This window comes from Falco biarmicus, chromosome Z, assembly GCF_023638135.1.
Source record: "Falco biarmicus isolate bFalBia1 chromosome Z, bFalBia1.pri, whole genome shotgun sequence".
In the NCBI taxonomy this organism is placed as follows: domain Eukaryota; kingdom Metazoa; phylum Chordata; class Aves; order Falconiformes; family Falconidae; genus Falco; species Falco biarmicus.
Window position 1 is genome coordinate 10,856,092 of NC_079311.1, and position 18,263 is coordinate 10,874,354.

General features: G+C 44.4%; 1 protein-coding gene across 4 annotated transcripts in view; it reads right to left on the minus strand.

Moving 5' to 3' along the window:
- The window catches only part of PLPPR1 (phospholipid phosphatase related 1), a 135,364-nt gene extending 117,804 nt beyond the window's left edge, over positions 1-17,560 (minus strand). For all 4 annotated transcript variants that reach the window (XM_056325400.1, XM_056325401.1, XM_056325402.1 and 1 more), the window contains exon 1: positions 17,251-17,560. The gene's annotated coding sequence lies outside the window, so the exon portion shown is untranslated. The remainder of the gene's footprint in view (positions 1-17,250) is intronic.
- Positions 17,561-18,263: the final 703 nt, after the last annotated feature.

Sequence of the window (18,263 nt, forward strand, 5' to 3'; positions counted from 1 at the left end):
AAAAATGTAACATATTTCAATATAAGTATAGTGCAGAATACATGATGAAGATGAAATTCACCACTGCTGGGAACAGGAAGCAACCCCAGTGCAGCCAACGTAAAAGAAATTTCAGCAGCGGAGTTCTGGAATGGAGCCTATAAAACAATTGGACCAGACAATATGGCAGTTCAGTGGATCTAATGAATCTCATGGATGGTTAGAAGAATAAAGAGGACAACAGGCCAGAGACCAAGATCCTGAACCTGTACTGAAACTGAGAAGCGCATAACACCACTCTTGGGCATCCACTTGAGTGAAGGAACTAGCACATCAAATATCAGGTCCCAGGTGGCATCCTATCATCCAGTGCTCTGTGTGAGTCAGTGGTCTGATCAAAATCACATTAAATCTGACTGGATCAAATCATTGCTTTCCTCACCATTTGTTTTCCTGATCTTCTTACACAGCAGAAGGCTTCACCTGATGCTAATGCTTGTATTTCACATCGAAACATGAGATTTTCTTTCACCTCTTACCAACTAGCTCTACAAACACACAACACAGCAACAAACAACAGTTTTGGTTTAAAGCCCTCTATTAACCCTGTGTGCTACAGAAGATGGCTGAACATGGAACAGCAGCTTTTAGAAAGGCACGGTGAATTTCTGATGAGCGCACTTCCAAACAACGTGCAAAGGTTTGGTTATGATACAGGATTTTATTATTATCCATATATTTAGAAGTGAGCGCCACAATTTATATCTCTGTCTTAGGCAACACAGAAACTTCCAAAGTAATTAGCCAGATTAACAACCTCATGCAAGATCTAAGATTAAATCAAGCAGCTAATCCTTGGAGACTGATGAGAAAGTGGATAGTAAGCAATTTAGCCTATGCCATATGCTTTCCTTGCAAACCCTCTCATTCCCTCTCTCCAAAATATTACCCCACCCTTTCTTCTTCTTTACAAACCTGTCGTGGCCTTGGATCTGAGCTCTTGGATCCTCAAGGCTGTGCTCTACTGGTTAAACTGGCAGAGCCTCAATGAAGCTTTGTTCCTGACTGAGATTTGGGCCTTTATCAGTTAACTGAAAAATCTGATGTCCTCTCCAAGAAACAAACATCTCCTTGCAATGGTTTTCATCACAGATGCAGCAAACCACCTGCTTTTCTACTTGCTAGCTTGCAAAACAATGCCAGTCATGAAGCTTGCCAAAAAGGAGGAAACATTTTATTTTAAATTTAATCAGACATAATGGATTAGACTTCAAGGGTCTGATGCAATCCAAGGTGTGCTGAATTGTAAGCCAAATGTAGTGTGAGCACTGTCAAACAAGAAAGTTACCCAGAAATGGCATTCAGATGACCTTCAAGGGCTGCTGTACCCTGTTGCTTACTGCTTAAATCAGGACAGAGCGCGTGACAAAATCCACCTCTGTGGGACTAGCTCCTACATTCACCATGCTCTTGGGAAGATGTCCTCTGCAGGTCTCTGGGGTCCATTTCAAAACTTGTGCTTAGCTATGATGCACCCTGTTGGGCTCCCATTCCTGCAAACACCTCCCTTACCTGGGCAGATATGTTTAGAGCAGGTCTATGGCTGGGGCTGCTTTGAGCAGTGTCCTCAGACTAGCTGTTGTCCTGCCTGAGGTGCAGGGCCAGAGACCTAGGGGCATGCTTACAGCACACTGAAGCTGCAAAGGGGAGCCGAGAAAGAGTTTTGGAGATACGGCTGCTCTGTTTTCACCTCAAATCACATACTGCATGCTGCCTTTGCTTGAGATGGCCTGTATTCAAGGCAGTGTCAGGCAGGTGAAGTTTCATCTCATCTCTCCCACCTTCCATATGAAGGCTCCCACCACTGTCCTATGTGGATACTCAACCCAACAGCAGTGTCACAGAAAAAGGTCACAGGTAGAGTTCAACCATCAGCTTTTCACTAGTGTTATTTTGCCTGTCCAGGGAAATGCAACTACAGCGGCCCTAGTTCCCAAGCTCATGTGACCTTGTGTAGCACCGTGTGGCTTTGCACAGAACCACAAGCTGCAGGTACCACAGGCTGTCTCCACATCAACCATCCCAGCAACTTCAGCACTGACACATATACCTGAACCAGGTTCAAGGTACCTCCTCGGACACTACCAAAACCACCCAAGCAGCAGGGTAAATATTCCTTCATTTTGATGATCCTTTTACTGCTACTGTAAGTGGTTACTTCCACCTGAGCTAGCTGCTGGAAGCTGGAGTGAAACAAGGAGACAGGTCTCTCAGGAGGCTTTGTCTGGACAGTGGTCACAGAGGAACAGAGCACAGTAGTAACAAGGAGAAGAGGACAGTAAAAATCACCCCTGTATATTAATCCTTCTCTTTGCTACATGCTGAGCTTACTCAAGCACACAGAAATTAATAGAAACTGTAACCAAGAAACTTCAAATCTCTGAAAAAATGCATTTCTAAAGCAAATAATCTCACTTTTAAGCTTCTGCTTGGCTGCAGGAATATTTCCTGTGAAATGTTTTTAGGGGTGATGAAAAGGGTGAAAAAGCACCGCTAGCTGTACATCACCGAAACAGTCATCACTGGTGCCACTCTCCCTCTTTTGGGTTTAGGGAATAAAAAGGACACCCAGAGTTTGCTTCACCTGACACCTGTAGACCACTCTACTGTGACTGTGGTGAAATAGAAACATTTCATAGCCTAAGTGAGATGCGTTGTAGATGTTAGCTTTGCTATCACTGTAAAAAGATAATGCAAATAAATCTGTACTATGAAGTCAAAAGGACAGAAGAGATTAGCTTTGATGCCTCTCCAGAGAGAGGCAAAGTAAGAGGGTAGAAGGTCAGGGCAGCGAAAGGGTTCAGGGTGAGGTTGTAACATAGTCGGAATGAGTACCATGGCAAAGGCAAGCGAAATCCATTAGAGAATCCAAAGGGCTAAGTTCTGCTCTGCTTTACAAGCCTGCACATAGATGATACAGATAGCAGACCATGGCCCTGCCTGCCCAGCCAGGCGTGCATGCAGTTGAGGTTGCAGAAGGCAGATATTGACTGGAAGCAGAAAACAAAATTCACAGCCCTTCATGGGGCTGCTTGAGAAAGGTCAAAAAGCAGGCTTTCAGACAAAAAATGAAAACACATCCTCACAAGGAACAGCAAAGATGATAAAAAACCTTGAGTGTCAGAATATTCTCTCACCTTTCATCCAAAGATCACAGGCCTGTTAATACTCCTAATTGAAGCATCTGTTTATGTGAGAGCAGCATGACCATCATCTCCACTAATCTAACAGCCTTATGATAAAAAAGGAAATCTGTTACTTAGGAACACACTTTTGTATTAGAAAAAATCTGTGAGAGAAAACTGTATGGCACATGATAAAATTTCACATAATAACCATTTTCTTCTACATTTTGAATTCTTATAATTTTTTCCTTTTCATCATGCACAGAAGGGAACTGCATTTCAGTTTAATGGATTTGGTTTAAAAATCCATACATTAAAAGAATACTGAAGTTGGGGTTTTTTTTCTTTTTTCATTTTGACCATGGTAATTGTTCTTTCATCAAAACCTATTTTTGAGAGCCACTATAAAAAGGAGTATAGCTTCTTCTTCAAAAAAAGACAAAGCATATAACCTTTAAAATCTTTTTTTCCTCCTGCAGTTTTGAGAAAGAAAACATCTATAATTGGCATACCTCATTAACAAACTCAGCTATGCTGTGATAATAAGTGGGTAGCAAAGTGAAAATAACATTTTAATTAAGTTCTTTTCATTTCCAGGCTAATTTTCTCTGTATTATGTGAAACTCTGAGTGTTACAGAAGCCTGGCCTGTCCTATGGTCAAAGGCATGCTAAAAACACTGTTCCTCATCTCTCACAGTTACATGTGCACCACTTTTGTTAAGAGCATTTTAATTCTTTTATCCAGTCTCTGCCTTTACATCCACACCTAGACAAAACATACCACTTATAGCAACACATCTCAAGGCCCTGGCCAAGCTCGACCTTGGAAAGACTACATTATGATTGATCTTCCCTGGTACCCTGTTCAGGATGATGTTTATTAGGCAGGTAGGTAATGGAAATCTGAGGAGCTGGAACACCTGATCTGTATCCACTTAAAAGCAGATAAGCAGCATTTCCAGTCACAGAGACTGGAACTGGTATAAAGGCATCAGAGCAGTCATTATCACACTCAATATCCCACCTGACAGCAGCAGCCTCCAGGTGCTTAGTAGGCAGTAGTAGACTGCAGGTTAATAAACTAACCTACTCTTTCTTCCTAGTCCCTGGACAGACAGGTAAAGACTCACGACCTAAATGCATTAGAGTAGCCATCCTTTCTACTTTGATCAACCTAATTTATTTGCCCACCATTTGCTTTCTGGCCATATCACCAACAAGTGAAACTTCCTGAAGTGTCTCAGTGTTAGCAGGTCTTCAATGTAAGACTACATATTTGAGCAAGCAGCAAGCTCCAGGTCTTTTTTTGTGTCAGAGAAGCTAATTTGATTTGATTGTCTTTGTGTTAGGTTGTGAGACTGGGAGACAAGGCTAGCAAAGCGGACTGCAAGGTGGCAGAAAAAAAAAGACAAGTTGTGCATACACTGAGGGCTGACTCAAAACCGCCAAACACATATTTGACTGGAAGAGAAATGCCTTAATAAATTGGTGTTCACTGCATGTCAGCATATACATCATAAGTGCTTACAAACAAACACAAGAACTGTACTGTGAAACTGTCCCCTGAAAACACTTGAAATCAAGGTGAGATAGTCCATTTATTTATTTATTTTAAGCTTTAGCCATTTTTATGTTAAGCAAGACAAAACTTAAGTCCTGTGGAGGTTACAGCACTTGCAAATACTAGTCAAACCTTGATCCCATGGAATCTGTAGAAGCTTTGCCATTAAGTTCAAGAGAATCAAAGTTCTATCAAATTCTGTGAAAAAGCATCACAACAGCAAGGGGAGAGGTGGTCTGAGAAACCTCTTGCAGCACAGCTTCTTCAAAATGTGAATGTGCTGACATCAAAAGATCTAGCATTTAATTTGAAATGTGGATAGCCACAGATTTCAGTCTGCAATTTATTGTTTCATTTTCAGGGCTGTAACAACGGCCAAGATGGGAGTTGAGACTTGATTAGCAGAATCAAGATTTCTTAAAAATGAACCATTTTAAGGAAATACAGCCATTAGAGTTTTGAGTGCCTGCATTAATCACTGCTTAACTGAAGCAAAGCAGAAATGAAAAAGAAACTAAATTACTTTTCTATTTGGTGTAATTTCACCCTACTCAATACACCCAATACTGTGTAGTACATAAAACATAGGCTACCTGCACAGGGTTATATTCCAACTTTCACGTGAGACATGCTGTCCTGGTTTCAGCTGGGATAGAATTAATTTTCTTCTTAGTAGCTGGTGCAGCGCTGTGTTTTGGATTTGGTGTGAGAACAACGTTGATAGCACATTGATGTATTGGTTGTCACTAAGTAATGTTTATATTAAGCCAAGGACTCTTCAGTTTCCTGGGCCCTGCCAGTGAGCGGGCTGGAGGAGCACAAGGAATTGGGAGGGGACACAGCCAGGACAGGTGACCTGAACCAGCCAAAGGGATATTCCATACCATATGACAGCATGCTGAGTATATGCATAAACTGGGGGAAGAAGAAGGATGGGGGGGGGGACATTTGGTGTTATGGCGTTTGTCTTCCCAAGAAACCATTACGTGACACAGCCCTGCTTCCCTGGGAATGGCCGAACACCTGCCTGCCCACGGGGAGTGGTGAATGGATTCCTTGCTTTGCTTTGCTTGTGTGCGCGGCTTTTGCCTTACCTCTTAACCTGTCCTTATCTCAACACATAAGTTTTCTCACTTTTACTCTTCTGATTCTTTCCCCTACCTCACCTGGGGGGCAGTGAGCGAGTGGCTGCATGGTGCTTGGTTGCCAGCCAGGGTTAAATCACAAAACATGCCATCCTCTGCTATAAACCTGTATAACTCCACTGTCTGCAACAAACCAGGCTACTGTCAACAGATCAGTACCATGAACTGTACCTTCACGCATAGACAGAAAGAGAGATGAAAGAAACGTATACTTCTCTGCAAGATGCTTATAAAGCTCTAATACCTTTTTAGAAGCTATTCCTGAGACAGGACACACATTACAGTGTTTAAAAAGCGAGCGGATGAAACTCCCTGCCCGTTTGCACAGGAGGTCAAACCAAAAGCATGGTCCAAATGCAGAGCAGAGGAGAGCTAAAAGTGCTGTAGACACACTAGTAAGAAGCTGCATGGCCTTAATCCTGATATAACAGCCCTGCAATATAGGACTGGTTTAGAGATATGACATTCTTCGTCAAAACATGCGTGAGTATAGACTCCAAGTATAGAGCCCAGAACCAAGTGGGGGAACCCCATCTTCTCCTCAGCCTGGAAGGTATAAAGAAAATGGGATGGCAACAGAGACCAACTCTCATTCCCATAACACTTAACAACTACTGATGCTCACAGAATGACCACCATTTACACCATTTCATTCCCTTCCTTCTTTACCTCTACTTTACATCATATCACTTGCCTTCTGCCCTCCCACTGAAAGTCCAGCTGTATCTGTAGTAACCTGTATTTGTCACACATCAATACACTGCGCTCGTTTTGCATGACTTTCAGGATAACAGGTACCCTCCGAGCACCTCAGTATTTGTTTGCAAGCCGTCACTGCTCAACTGTTCCGCTACTGTTTACAGCAAACTGATAAAACAGGGCATGAACTGCTTCTGCTACACTAATGCAGCGGGAGAGAGACGTTCTGAAAATTTGTTTCTAATTCCCATCTGTCACACACCTGAACTGAAATAATTCTGTTACATCCTGCACTCCACAACTCATCAGGAAAATGTTCCAGCAGCAGAATTGTTTGAAGGCTTAAAAGCAAATAATTTTTTTTAGAAGTACCAACTGTGAATCACTGATGATTTGGCCAAAACTTTGAGTCTCTCACTGAGGCTATTAAGTCTTAAAACAAAACTGCAATTACTACAACGAATGCCTTAATGAATACTTAAGATTGCAAGTAATCTCAGTTTACTTTCCTGACACAATGCAATTACTGAAGAAGTTTCAGTTTCCCCCTTCTGTCATCATCACAGGTAGATAAAATTAAAACTGTAAGACACAAAAGTAAATAAGGATTGAGAAGACCAGTATATTGAGGAAGGCCAAGGGTGGACACCCAAGCAAGGGCACAGAACATCAGACTCCTCCAGCAGCCAAGCTGGGAACAAACCTGAAAATTATGCCACTCTTGCCAGCCAGGGTGTTGAAGGCTTTGCCACTGCACACACATGAGTAAACAAATCCCAGATGAGTTGTATGACTCAGAGTCACACCACAGTAGTCATAAAAACCAGAAAAAGTTTGCAGTTAAGGTACATGCAATGTTGTTGAGCACGATAAAGGAGATGAACATGACTGGTATGAGTCTTGAGATGGACACCTCACACATCTGGCTTCAGAGCAAAGGTCTTCTTTTTCTATTACAAGAGGGTGGAGGAGCTGACAAGGGACAAAGCACCACATAAAGAAAACCCAAAAAAGCCTGAGGTCTAGGACTTGGGTACCCGGACCTCCTGTCACCTCTCCTTCTCTCTGCTCACAGAGCCATCAAATGCCAATCAAAACCCATTTAGATATTCACTCTACCTCTTAACTGAGGTGCAGAATGCAAAAATATCAGAATGTGCTTTTCTGTCCTGTGGTTTGGTATGAGCTTTACTTGAAATGCTCACTGTGCTCTCTGTTCTGATTAACATACCATTTACTGCTCTAACTCATGCTAGTCTCCTCACAAAACATTGTAGATTTTATTCCTTTCTATTTCTCTTGTTGAATGCTTTATAACAGAGGTAAAGACTTTTCCCCTTTTCCTTTTTTTTTAATTTATTTTTTTAATTACATGCACCATTGGCTGGCTTCTGCTGAAGATCACCAAGGTAAATAGTAACACGAAAAAGGAATGGCAGTTTTAAAATGATTGCTTTTTATTGTTCCACAATGCAGTAACATTTTTTAAAATCATTCCACATCACATCACTGCAAATAGCAAGTGTGCTGGTAAAATTTATTATGAGACCTGTGTAATGGGATTTAAAGCTGAACAGCTGTTTTGCTAGTCCTCTATACCACAGCAAACATCTTGGAATCAAGAATCAGCATGATCGCAGCAGGAACTTAAGAGCTTGACAAATATGTATCAAAAGAATAATGAAAAGTAGCCTCAACTAAACAAATTGTTCTTTTGACAGTTACCATTTCTTTAGTCCTGTCTTTGCAACTCATATTGCTCATACTTAGAAGTGTATTTTCCTGCCCCATAAAAGGAGCGATGCAACCAAACCTCTGCTCTCTGGTGCACACATTTTTGATCTGTGAAGCCGTTTCACTGAGTTATTCAACCAAGAACCCCATGAATAACTTCGGGCCAGATTAAATCACCTTTAAAGACTGTGATACACATCCATCAGACCAAGTACCTGACAAAAGCAGGAACTGTCTCTTCTGTATAAATGAAGCCAGAGGAGGAATTCTTCTTACGATAAATGAAGCCTCACCATTATAAAAGGATGGCAACATTAATAATTTTAGAAAGTGTTATGAAGATGTTAGTTTCCCAAGATGAAATTACTAAAGACGACAAAGTTGTATGCTAGCCAAGGTGAGCTCTGGTTAGCAAATGAAGACTTAGAGAGCAAAAAAAAAAAAAAAAAAAAGTCTGTTGTAAAACTAGTCAAATACCTATTTCTAGTATCAAAAAGTGTAACATAAAAAATAACTTCTTAAAATCCCTAAAAAAAACCCCAAACAAATTGCAAATTTGGTCAGACGTTTCCTTCCTGATAATGCTGAACTGAAGTCCACTGTGGAAAACTTCTGTCAGTGCGTGTGCATCACCGTCACTGCCATATTCTCCTAACGAAAGCAGCATATTCTCCCCTTTGGCTATCAGTCTCTCTTTGCAGTGCTGCATCAGCCAGAGACCAAAGAGAAAGTGCTGTCTGGACACTGACATCATGGACTAACATTTTGAGATACTACCAGAAGTATGGCGACAAGTAACACAATCATTTCCAAAGCAAGTATCATAATAATGATCTGTGCATTGATGATGTCCTAGATGCAGATAAGTAACACAAATTTCAAAGTCATATACTGAAGGAACAACATATTCCAACTTCTGTCCTAACTCCAGATCACCAGGAATGGTACTAACATCCATCCCTAAGTTAACTTTGTTTAACCTAAGATGAAATACAGTTTATGTCAACTATTAATTAACAGTATCAATACTAATTGTTTTCAAACATCAATTATCTGATATTAATTAATTTTTTTTGAGCACTGAAAGAATGTTTATAGGGCTACTGGGCTGAAAGATATTACAGGATGAGCTTCTTGAAGTGGATTACCTGATCTCATATGAGCTTTGTTTTTCCTTTGAGCACCCTAGTGGTGTTGATTCCAAAGACATGAGCATTTGGCTGGATAAACAATTGCAGATTAATTGAAGATCATTATGTACTGGAAAATACACACTATCATGCCAGGAAATGCAGGCTATCAGTATTGAAAAAATGTCAGCAAGTTTATTTACCATTTCCTTGACCTATATATTCCTATTTAGAGAACAAAGCCTGCAGTACAATAAGGTCAATGACATTTACTCATTTTTTGTCATTCCAGCCTGGGTCTCTTTCTGTTATACTTTGTTTACCTTGGTGTTAATATTTCTTCAAGCAAATAGCTTATTCATGACTTGTGGTGATCAGAATTAAGGTCTGAAGTTACACTTAGGCAACAAGATTGTTATCAGTTAAAAAAAAAAAAAAGTGTGTCTCAATTTTTATTTCAAGAGCTATTACAGAGCAGCAGGAAAATCTGTCTTTGGTGGTCCCTTTCCTGTAGGAACAAATGTAGTCACTTCCTGGGCAATCACTGGCAATACTAAGTAAATACAATCCACCCAATTCACACCACTGCCACTCTGTTGAACACCAGTTGCGCGCTTTCCCTTCTCTTAAGGGAACTGGTGAATACAAAGGAAAGAGAAGCAGAGGAGCCTGAGGACATGCTTCTGGTCAAAAGCTAGAACAGGTATTTTCAAAATTGGAGTAAATAAAACAAAGCTTTTACAGAAAGAAGCTGCAAACCCTAAAAAGATAGAACAGTGCTACAAAGCCAACAAAATATTCCATTTTGCCTGAAATGACACCCCATTGTCTTCCTGTTAGCAAGAAAACCATCTTATGGTATTCATCAGCTTAAAACCATTTCCTTCCCTGCTCCCAGCCCTCCTACCTTAGCTCTTATTCCCATCATAGAACCACAACTCAAGAAAATCTCTGTAAGAATCCAATTAATGAACACAGATAAGTACACAAACAGAATTAGCAGACATCGGGGATGTTTAGTGGATCCTCAATCTCTTTTTGTTACTTCAAGCTCTACATCCCTTCTCTTACTCTAGGTAGCAAAGTCAAAAGTAGAATGTTCTCCGCCAAACTCAAGACACTAACACAACACAGAAAAACAGATAAACCCTTACACTTTCAACTGGAAATAAAAAAGAAAAAAACCCCTAATGCAACTCAAAATGGTGGATCATTTAATGTTCACTATTTTAAGTAAACGTAAACCAAACCCTCAAAAAAACACCTCTACAGCAAAAAAAATTGTTTATGCATAGTATTTCTTCTCAATATTTTGGGCCAAAACTTTTCAGAACTGAGTAATTTTTGGCAGAAACCTGTTATTTTCCAGAATTTTATTTTGCTATGGAAACTGCCTGCATAAGAGAAACAAATTCATAGACTAACCTTTCTAGTCAAAATTTCTTCCACTTTCATACAAATCATACAAGTGAATGATTGGCATATAGCTCTTGAACAGCTTCTCTTTAAAGATCATTCCTTTTAGCACAGATGCTGCTTTTCTTGCTGAACACCTGTGAATTAGTTATATTCTGCAACTGCCTTGCATAATGTTAGCTGATGCAAATTGAACATGGTCCAGCTCCAATACCCGCTAAGTGAGCTAAACTCAGCGAAGCCTGTGGGTGGGCCAGGTGCTGTTACATGAATTGCATCTCCTCCAAGACAGGTGGCAGGACAGATTAATGCAGCCTTATGCTATCTCTGCACTGGCATTACAGCTTCTGTATTAAGCTCAAGGTGAATATCAACAAACCTCTCGGGGTTTTTTTTCTTTTAATTTGCCTTGTCCTTATCTAACCTAAGATACCTGAAAATTTCCAAGTTGTTTCTCACATCTCAGATCAGTTTCTCAGGTCACTGGCTTCATGCACAATGGCATGCATGAAAGCAGAAACAGATGTACTATATGCGACATGCAACAACCCCACATAAACAATGGTCTCTATCCACTCACTGCTGTAGCAGTGCCTGAAATGATTATGTACCAATGATTTTTCTCTTGTGTTTTTGGCAGCCTCACAGTAGCCATGTGGTTGCTACAACCCATGACTCACCTCTAGTTTCCTCAATACCACAGGCTGCTACAAAGGGCTGCTCTGTGATGCTCATCAGTATAGAAAATCAACCAGCAAACCTGTAGCCAGGACACCACTGTACATCTGCATACTGTGTCTGCATTTGGAGTACACAACCTCATGCAGCCAGCCAGTAGCAGGATCTCAATGAAAGCATCAGGAAGCTGCATGTTTCCTGACTACTAGTATTTTATTTTTTCTGGTATCCTATTTGCTGAAAGGCATTACATGCTCCTGATGGCTTTCATGACTGACAACTGTGTTACATCTTCTCATGTCTTTCCAAATAATATTCCCTGTATTCTCAAGATAACCAAGACTAATTTGTCCAAGTGATGCAAGGATGTCAAACCTTGATCAAGATTGTGGCTTACATCTGCACTGGGGAGACCTGAAATTTCTTCGACTCAGCCCAGTGTATAGAAGCATAAAGCTGCAGACTCATCTTCTGACTGACCTGGTCCTGCTTAAGAAACATGCCAACTATTACCACATATTTCTTAAGGCAGACCCCAGGGCCCCCTTTCTTGACTCTGAATTCAAATCCCTGAATACCCCAGCTGCAAAGATGATCACCGTCAATCAGTTTTTCACACTCAGTTCTTTAATTTGTTCCACTTTCTGCCTGGTAGGCTACAGCCAATGGTTCTGCAACCTAGCAAAGGTTTTGAGCTAACTATATTAAGTCATAATAAAAAGATGTGCAAACACTCCTGTTCAACACACACATGTATTTTCTCTACTCTGACAACAGTATTCCCAGCATGGTGACTGCTAAGACATCTCCCCACAGCTCCTCTTCATCAGGAGCACAGTCATGCTCAAAGCTGCCAGTGGGCACAATCCTTACAAAGGAACAAATGGCCTTTTGGGGCACTATGCAGTCTACTGGGGCTGTCATCCCATAGCTCTGTGTTTTGCAAGCTGTCCTGTCCTTATTGTCCTCAGGTTTGCTGGCTGAACTGGCACAGCTTTCATAAGCAGGGCCAAGGCCACTCTTGAGAAGTACAAATGGCTTTTAGCATAGGAGAGTGTGAATTTCTATAGCAGGTTTACTCTGAGAAGGCGAGACTCCTTTTCTGGCTTCATTCATCCAAGAATAGCATTGCCACCAGACCTGTGTTATTCTGACAGGTTACTGAGCATGTTTAATTGGTATTACAAGCAAGGTTTGAGCACAAAGGAATGCAATTTAGGTGTTTTAAGGAAGAAAAGGCACATATTTACAATGACTCTTCATTCTTTCAATACTCTTCCTTTCTCCCATAAATAGTTCTCATGGGATGCTCCAAAAATCCCAGCTGTGTTTTACGAAATTACATTTTAAGTTTCTTGCTAAGTATCTCAGTCAATTTAAAAACAAATAGCTAATACAAACTGAGTTACTCATCAGTTTGTGTATTATTAAACACCCCCCTCCATGCACAAGGAATGGAAAAAGGGCTGGAATAAGAAGAAAAATAAGTTATCAAAGAAGACCTACCAGTAATTACTCAGCAAATACAGTAAATTACTGCGTATTTGGAAATTAAATGTACTTCATTTTGTTGTCAGTGAGTATTTTACAAGCGTGGGTGACAGAAGCACACAGCAGAATATAAATATGATACAACTGCCTTTTCAGTATGTATGTTTTCATCAAAGTTGGATTTTTTTCTCCTCCTCCTCTCCCTTTGATTGATTTAAACTGATGGATGGTGAAGCAGGATTCTGAATTCACTGGTGCCTCAGCAAAGTAGTAAAAAGCAGCACAAGAAACCTCTATGAAAATTCATGCTGAAATCTTATTCAAATGTTCCCATTTGGATTACTGAACAGAGCAGCTCTTCACAGAAACCCACCTGCGTAGGGAAAGTTATCTTGTACTTCAAGAGGACGGACAGACTATGATCCACTTGCTTATTAGAAAAAAAAGGCAGCACAAAAAAGACTACCATGTGAAGGACGCTACATTCCCTGCAAATGCACGGAATTGCCCTCATCGTTGTTATAGGTGATTTAGGCAGTTACTGACTGTAAGGAGGTCTGGCTGTTGACAACAGTGTTCAGCACTGTTTTGACAGTGAACAACGTACAGGCTACGAACACTGCAGGTTTTCCAAAAAGGGAGGAAATGGGTGAATGTTGACCCTGTATCTAACAACCCAGCTAGTGATTATTCAGAGTAGCTACTGTTTCTGTAGCCTCCCTTTTTTGACCCTTGTTCATGGCATCCAATAGACATTGATGGTAGCACAATTTTAACAAAAGCGTGAGATTTTCAGAATCAGGACATGCATCGTGAACAACAATGCCACTCACAAATGTTCTCTCAGCTGCTGCCAAGCAAGCATTTCTGAAAAGCACCACTGAAAAGCAAGTTTCACCCTGATACACAAACCCATCAAATAATGCCTAAATAGGTAAGAGAGGATAGGTGGGCAAGATGCAGCACCAATTTCACACACAAGCAGCAATAAATATGTTGGTTGTTAGTTGTATATTTATGCCCCATCCAAACATCAACCTATGAAAAACCCCGAGAGCTTTGGGTGATCTTCAGTGAACAGCTGGGTTTGCTGGTGGATGTTCCCACCCAGTCTTTTCTGTCTGTGATCACAACTGAAAATAAAAAAAGTGCAATAAAAGTCCAAAGAGAAAGAAAACATGGCCTGTTAAGAGTACAGGACTGAGTGTGCAGAACTCAATGTAACATCAAGCCAGGGTATCTGAAGGGCATGGATTTCCTCCAGAGCTGGGAAATTCAAAGCACAGAGCAGTGCAGACCTCCAGGCACAACAGACACTATACAGCAAATTCTGGAGAACTAACCTCCCAGCTGCCAACTAAGCTGACAAAACAAAAATCAACCTGTTTAATTCACATGGGTATCTCACCTGGGAAAAAATGGACTAAAAACCAAGCAAAGGCTTCAAGACGTATGCCATCATAAGGAGGGGTGTTCTCACTTCCTAAGTAAAAACCACTCTGATTTCAGTCTCTCAGAACAAGATGGCACAGCTGATTTCGGCACCCTTGTATGAAAACTAGTGCATTGACATGTATCACAAATTTGATTGGCATAAACCAGTAGAGAGAGAGTTCACAAGGGTTTCTGGCATCATCACTACAGAATTTCTCTTTGTTCTACTTTTATTTTCAGGAAACAATGGTAGGGGAAACCAATGCTCAAGACAGATCTTACTCCTGAAGAGTCACCAACTTAAAAGGTTAGTCTTTAGCCATAACTTCAATCAGTAAAAGCAGGCCAGCATTAGTAGATTAAAAAGATGTTTCTTTTAAGCATTGATGATATGCAGCTGTTTTTCATTAGAGAAGTTTGCCTACCTTGAGGGCCTAGCTCTGTAAGTGACAATTCCACAACAAACCCCCTGTCAAAGTGATATTCAGAATAGGTCCTCCTGAATACCACTGGAAAAACATGCTTCCTCCATGTTCCTGTATTATCTACAGATCTGCAAGGTATCTGTGGCTGCAGAAACTATTCAGAAGAAAAATGAAAGCACTGGAAAGTAAGATAATCAGTTTGACATACTATCTGATAAAATAACAATTAAGGAAATGTTTTCCAACTTAAAAAAAAACAACCTCAAAACAACAAGTGCATCTAGCCTCCTATCACTGAATAAAGAGGCAGGGAAGAGTGAGCGAAGAAAAAAATGAGAATTATTTCATGGTGATCAAAGTTTTCAAAGAAAATTAAGGTACAGTATTAAAAAAAACAAGACAGCTATGATGCAATTGCAAATTCAGAAATCTCCTTCTTCTGCTGCTTAACCCTCACAATTCAGTCCCAAGTATGTCTTCAATTACAGACCCAGCAAAAGGTTCTGTAACTGAGCAGATGTGACTTCATGGCTGAGGAATTAAGGATACAGTTCCCCACTAGTCCCCTGTCTCCTCTGAAAAAATCTGTCTCATCAGTTGGGGGTGGGAGCATGGTCTTTATTGAGCATGTTGAAACAGGTTAATAAGCACCAACAACTAGCGCAGTTTTGCCCGGTAGGTCTACATATTCTGAAACAAGTCCACATCCACCGCCAAAGGGGAAATAACACTGAACATCAACCTTGTTGATAAATGTGGGTTTAGCACCTTTTTCAGCACCACTGGTTTTCTACCAAGAGTGAGCATAAACCAACATCAAATTATGCCATGTGAGAGCTAGCAATGGAAGTTGAGGAGGAGAAGAAGGAATACAAATAAATGTAGATGTAGCAGGGAGCTGTTGTCATAGCTCCCAGTACTTGAAAGATCCTCAGTTGATGTAAAGTCTGTCCTTTTTCCTCCCCTGTGTAAAGCCTCGAAAGCAGGTTCTCCTCCTGCCACAGTACGTTCAAAAATACCTACAGACAAATGCAGAAGAGACTTCCCCTAAGGTCTTCCCATTTTTTTATTTTTAGAAATAGCCCCCAAAAACTCACACCTGAGAGTAGTGAGATTACTTAAAAAAAGATGGAGGTCCACAGCCATGTCCTCAGATTAAACTGGATCTTGAAATTTACAGGCTGAGGGCAATCACACCAAGTAGCCCCTGCCCCGAAGGTAACCTCCTCTGCAGTAATTCCTCCAGAAACCTTTCACCGAGTCAAGCACAAGAGCCCATTGTACAAAACAGAAAGGTTTTAAGAAACGGCCTTCCTTGTGCCCAAGTAGAAACAGGGAGAAATCTGAGCACAGAGCCATGACCTCTGCTTTTCCTCACCATACCCATCTCATTCACAATAGGGAGGATGTCACCTGAAGTCCCTGCGCTGTCCCACGTGTCTTCATATCCCCACAAAGACCACATCACATCCAAGATCAGTACTGTTAATTTCATCCATTTATTTCCGAAGTACTCACCCAGAGGGCTCAAAAGGACTATTGTACAACCTCAGGTGTCAGTTTGGAAATCTCATCTCACCAGCTGCAATGACAGCTTTAAATCACTACTGATGAAAAGGCTTGCTTTTTTTCCTTTTGGAACAACCTAGCTTTTCTACAGATGCAAAAAGACTCTGGGTCACGTCTCTCAAAACATCCGAACGCTGTCGCATCTAGGGACATTTTTGCATGTCTACTCCGAAGCCTCTTTTCCCTACATGCAGCGTAGCCTCACGCCCTGCTGCAGCACGCCGCCTTCTCCCAAACTAGCGGCGAACTCCGCAGCACGGCGCGACACCGGCAGGGAAGCGCACAGCCGGGAACGGTCACGGGAAGACGGTGCCCGCCTTCCCCGCCGCCTCGCGGGAGCCACCGCTCTGTCCCCGCCACCGGGGCCAAGACGGCCCACGGTCCGGCACCGCGGGCGCGGTCGGGCGGTACCACGGGCTGCGCCGGCAGCGAGCCGGGGCGAGGGGAAGGGGTTCGCGCCCCGGAGGACCCCGACCCAGACACCGGTGAGGTGCCGGCCCCGCACGGCGCCGCCGAGGGACCGCCCTGCCCGGGGCCAGGTCCCGCCCGCCGCACCACGCCGGGGCAGGGGCAGCGCGGCACCTCCCGGTGGAGGAAGGGCCCCGCCGCGTCGCCCTGGCTCCCGCGGCCCCAGCGCCCCCGGCGCCGCGCCGGGCTCCCGCCGCCGGCCCGAGCCCCGCCCCGGGACGCGGTGCCGCACGGGCGGGCCAGGCCGGAGGCGCCCCCGGCCGCGGGCTCCCACCCGCCCCTCGCCGCCCGCCCCGGCCCTCCGCGCCCCCCCGCACCCGCCCGGCCCGGCTCACCCCGCGGTGCGGCGCGGCAGCCCCGCTACGGGCGGCGGTCTCCATGCGGGCGGGCGGGCAGCGCCCGCCAGCCGGCCATCGTGGTCCGCCCTCCCTCCTCGGCGCGGCGGAGAGGGGCGGGGGCCCGGGACGCCCTCCCTTGTCCTTGTCCCTGTCCTTCTTGCTCGCCCCCTCCCGCCCCCTCGCCGCCCTAGCGATGCCCGGAGAGTGGCCGGCGCGGCTGCTCCCCCATCGCCCGCCTCTCCGCCTCTGCCTCCCCGGGCGCCGGACCCGGCTTCCAGCCCCCCGCCCCGGCTGCGGAGCGGAGGGAGGGGACAGGGGAGGGGCGGGCGGAGGGGCGGGGAGGCAGCGGGGTCTCCCCGGGCTCCGCCGCGGCCGCCCCCGCCCGGCCCGCCCGGCCCCGGCGCCCTCCTGCGTGCCGGAGCCCCCGGCCCCCGGGGCTTTCCCCACTGCCACACGCCGCGGGGGCGGGGAACAACACGCCCCCCCACCCCGGGGGGTTCTACCTGTCGTTCGGCAGCTGCCGGGGGGAGGCTGGACGCGGCCCGGAGCCCCCTGCCTGCACCTCCTGCCCCGGCCCCCGCCCCGCGGAGCCCGCAGCGCCGCTGGCGTCCCCCGGCCGCGACCCCGCTGCCAGCGGAGCCCCGTGCTCCGGGACGCCAGGGCCCTCTGAGCCGGCGCATCCCTGGTGTTTAGGGGCACCGACGCTGTCACGGGTCGCCCGCTCCCTCCGTGTGTTCGCCCGGCTGCTCACCTTCGGTCTCCTCCCCCCTCCCTTCCTGGGGGGCGCGCAGCGCAGCCCGCGGTGGAAAGGGCATCCTGGGTCCTGGCGTCCTGGTCCGGGCCCTGGCATCACGGCTGGTGTGCCGCCTCCGCCGTGCCGCATCGTGCCCGCTCAGGGCACCGGTCAGGGCTGCAGAACAAGGCTGCGGCACGGTGTCCTGGGCCTGTGCTCAAAACCTGCCCCTTGCCCGGTCTGCCTGAGCAGCTCCTGCCGAGGAGCTCCTGCTGTG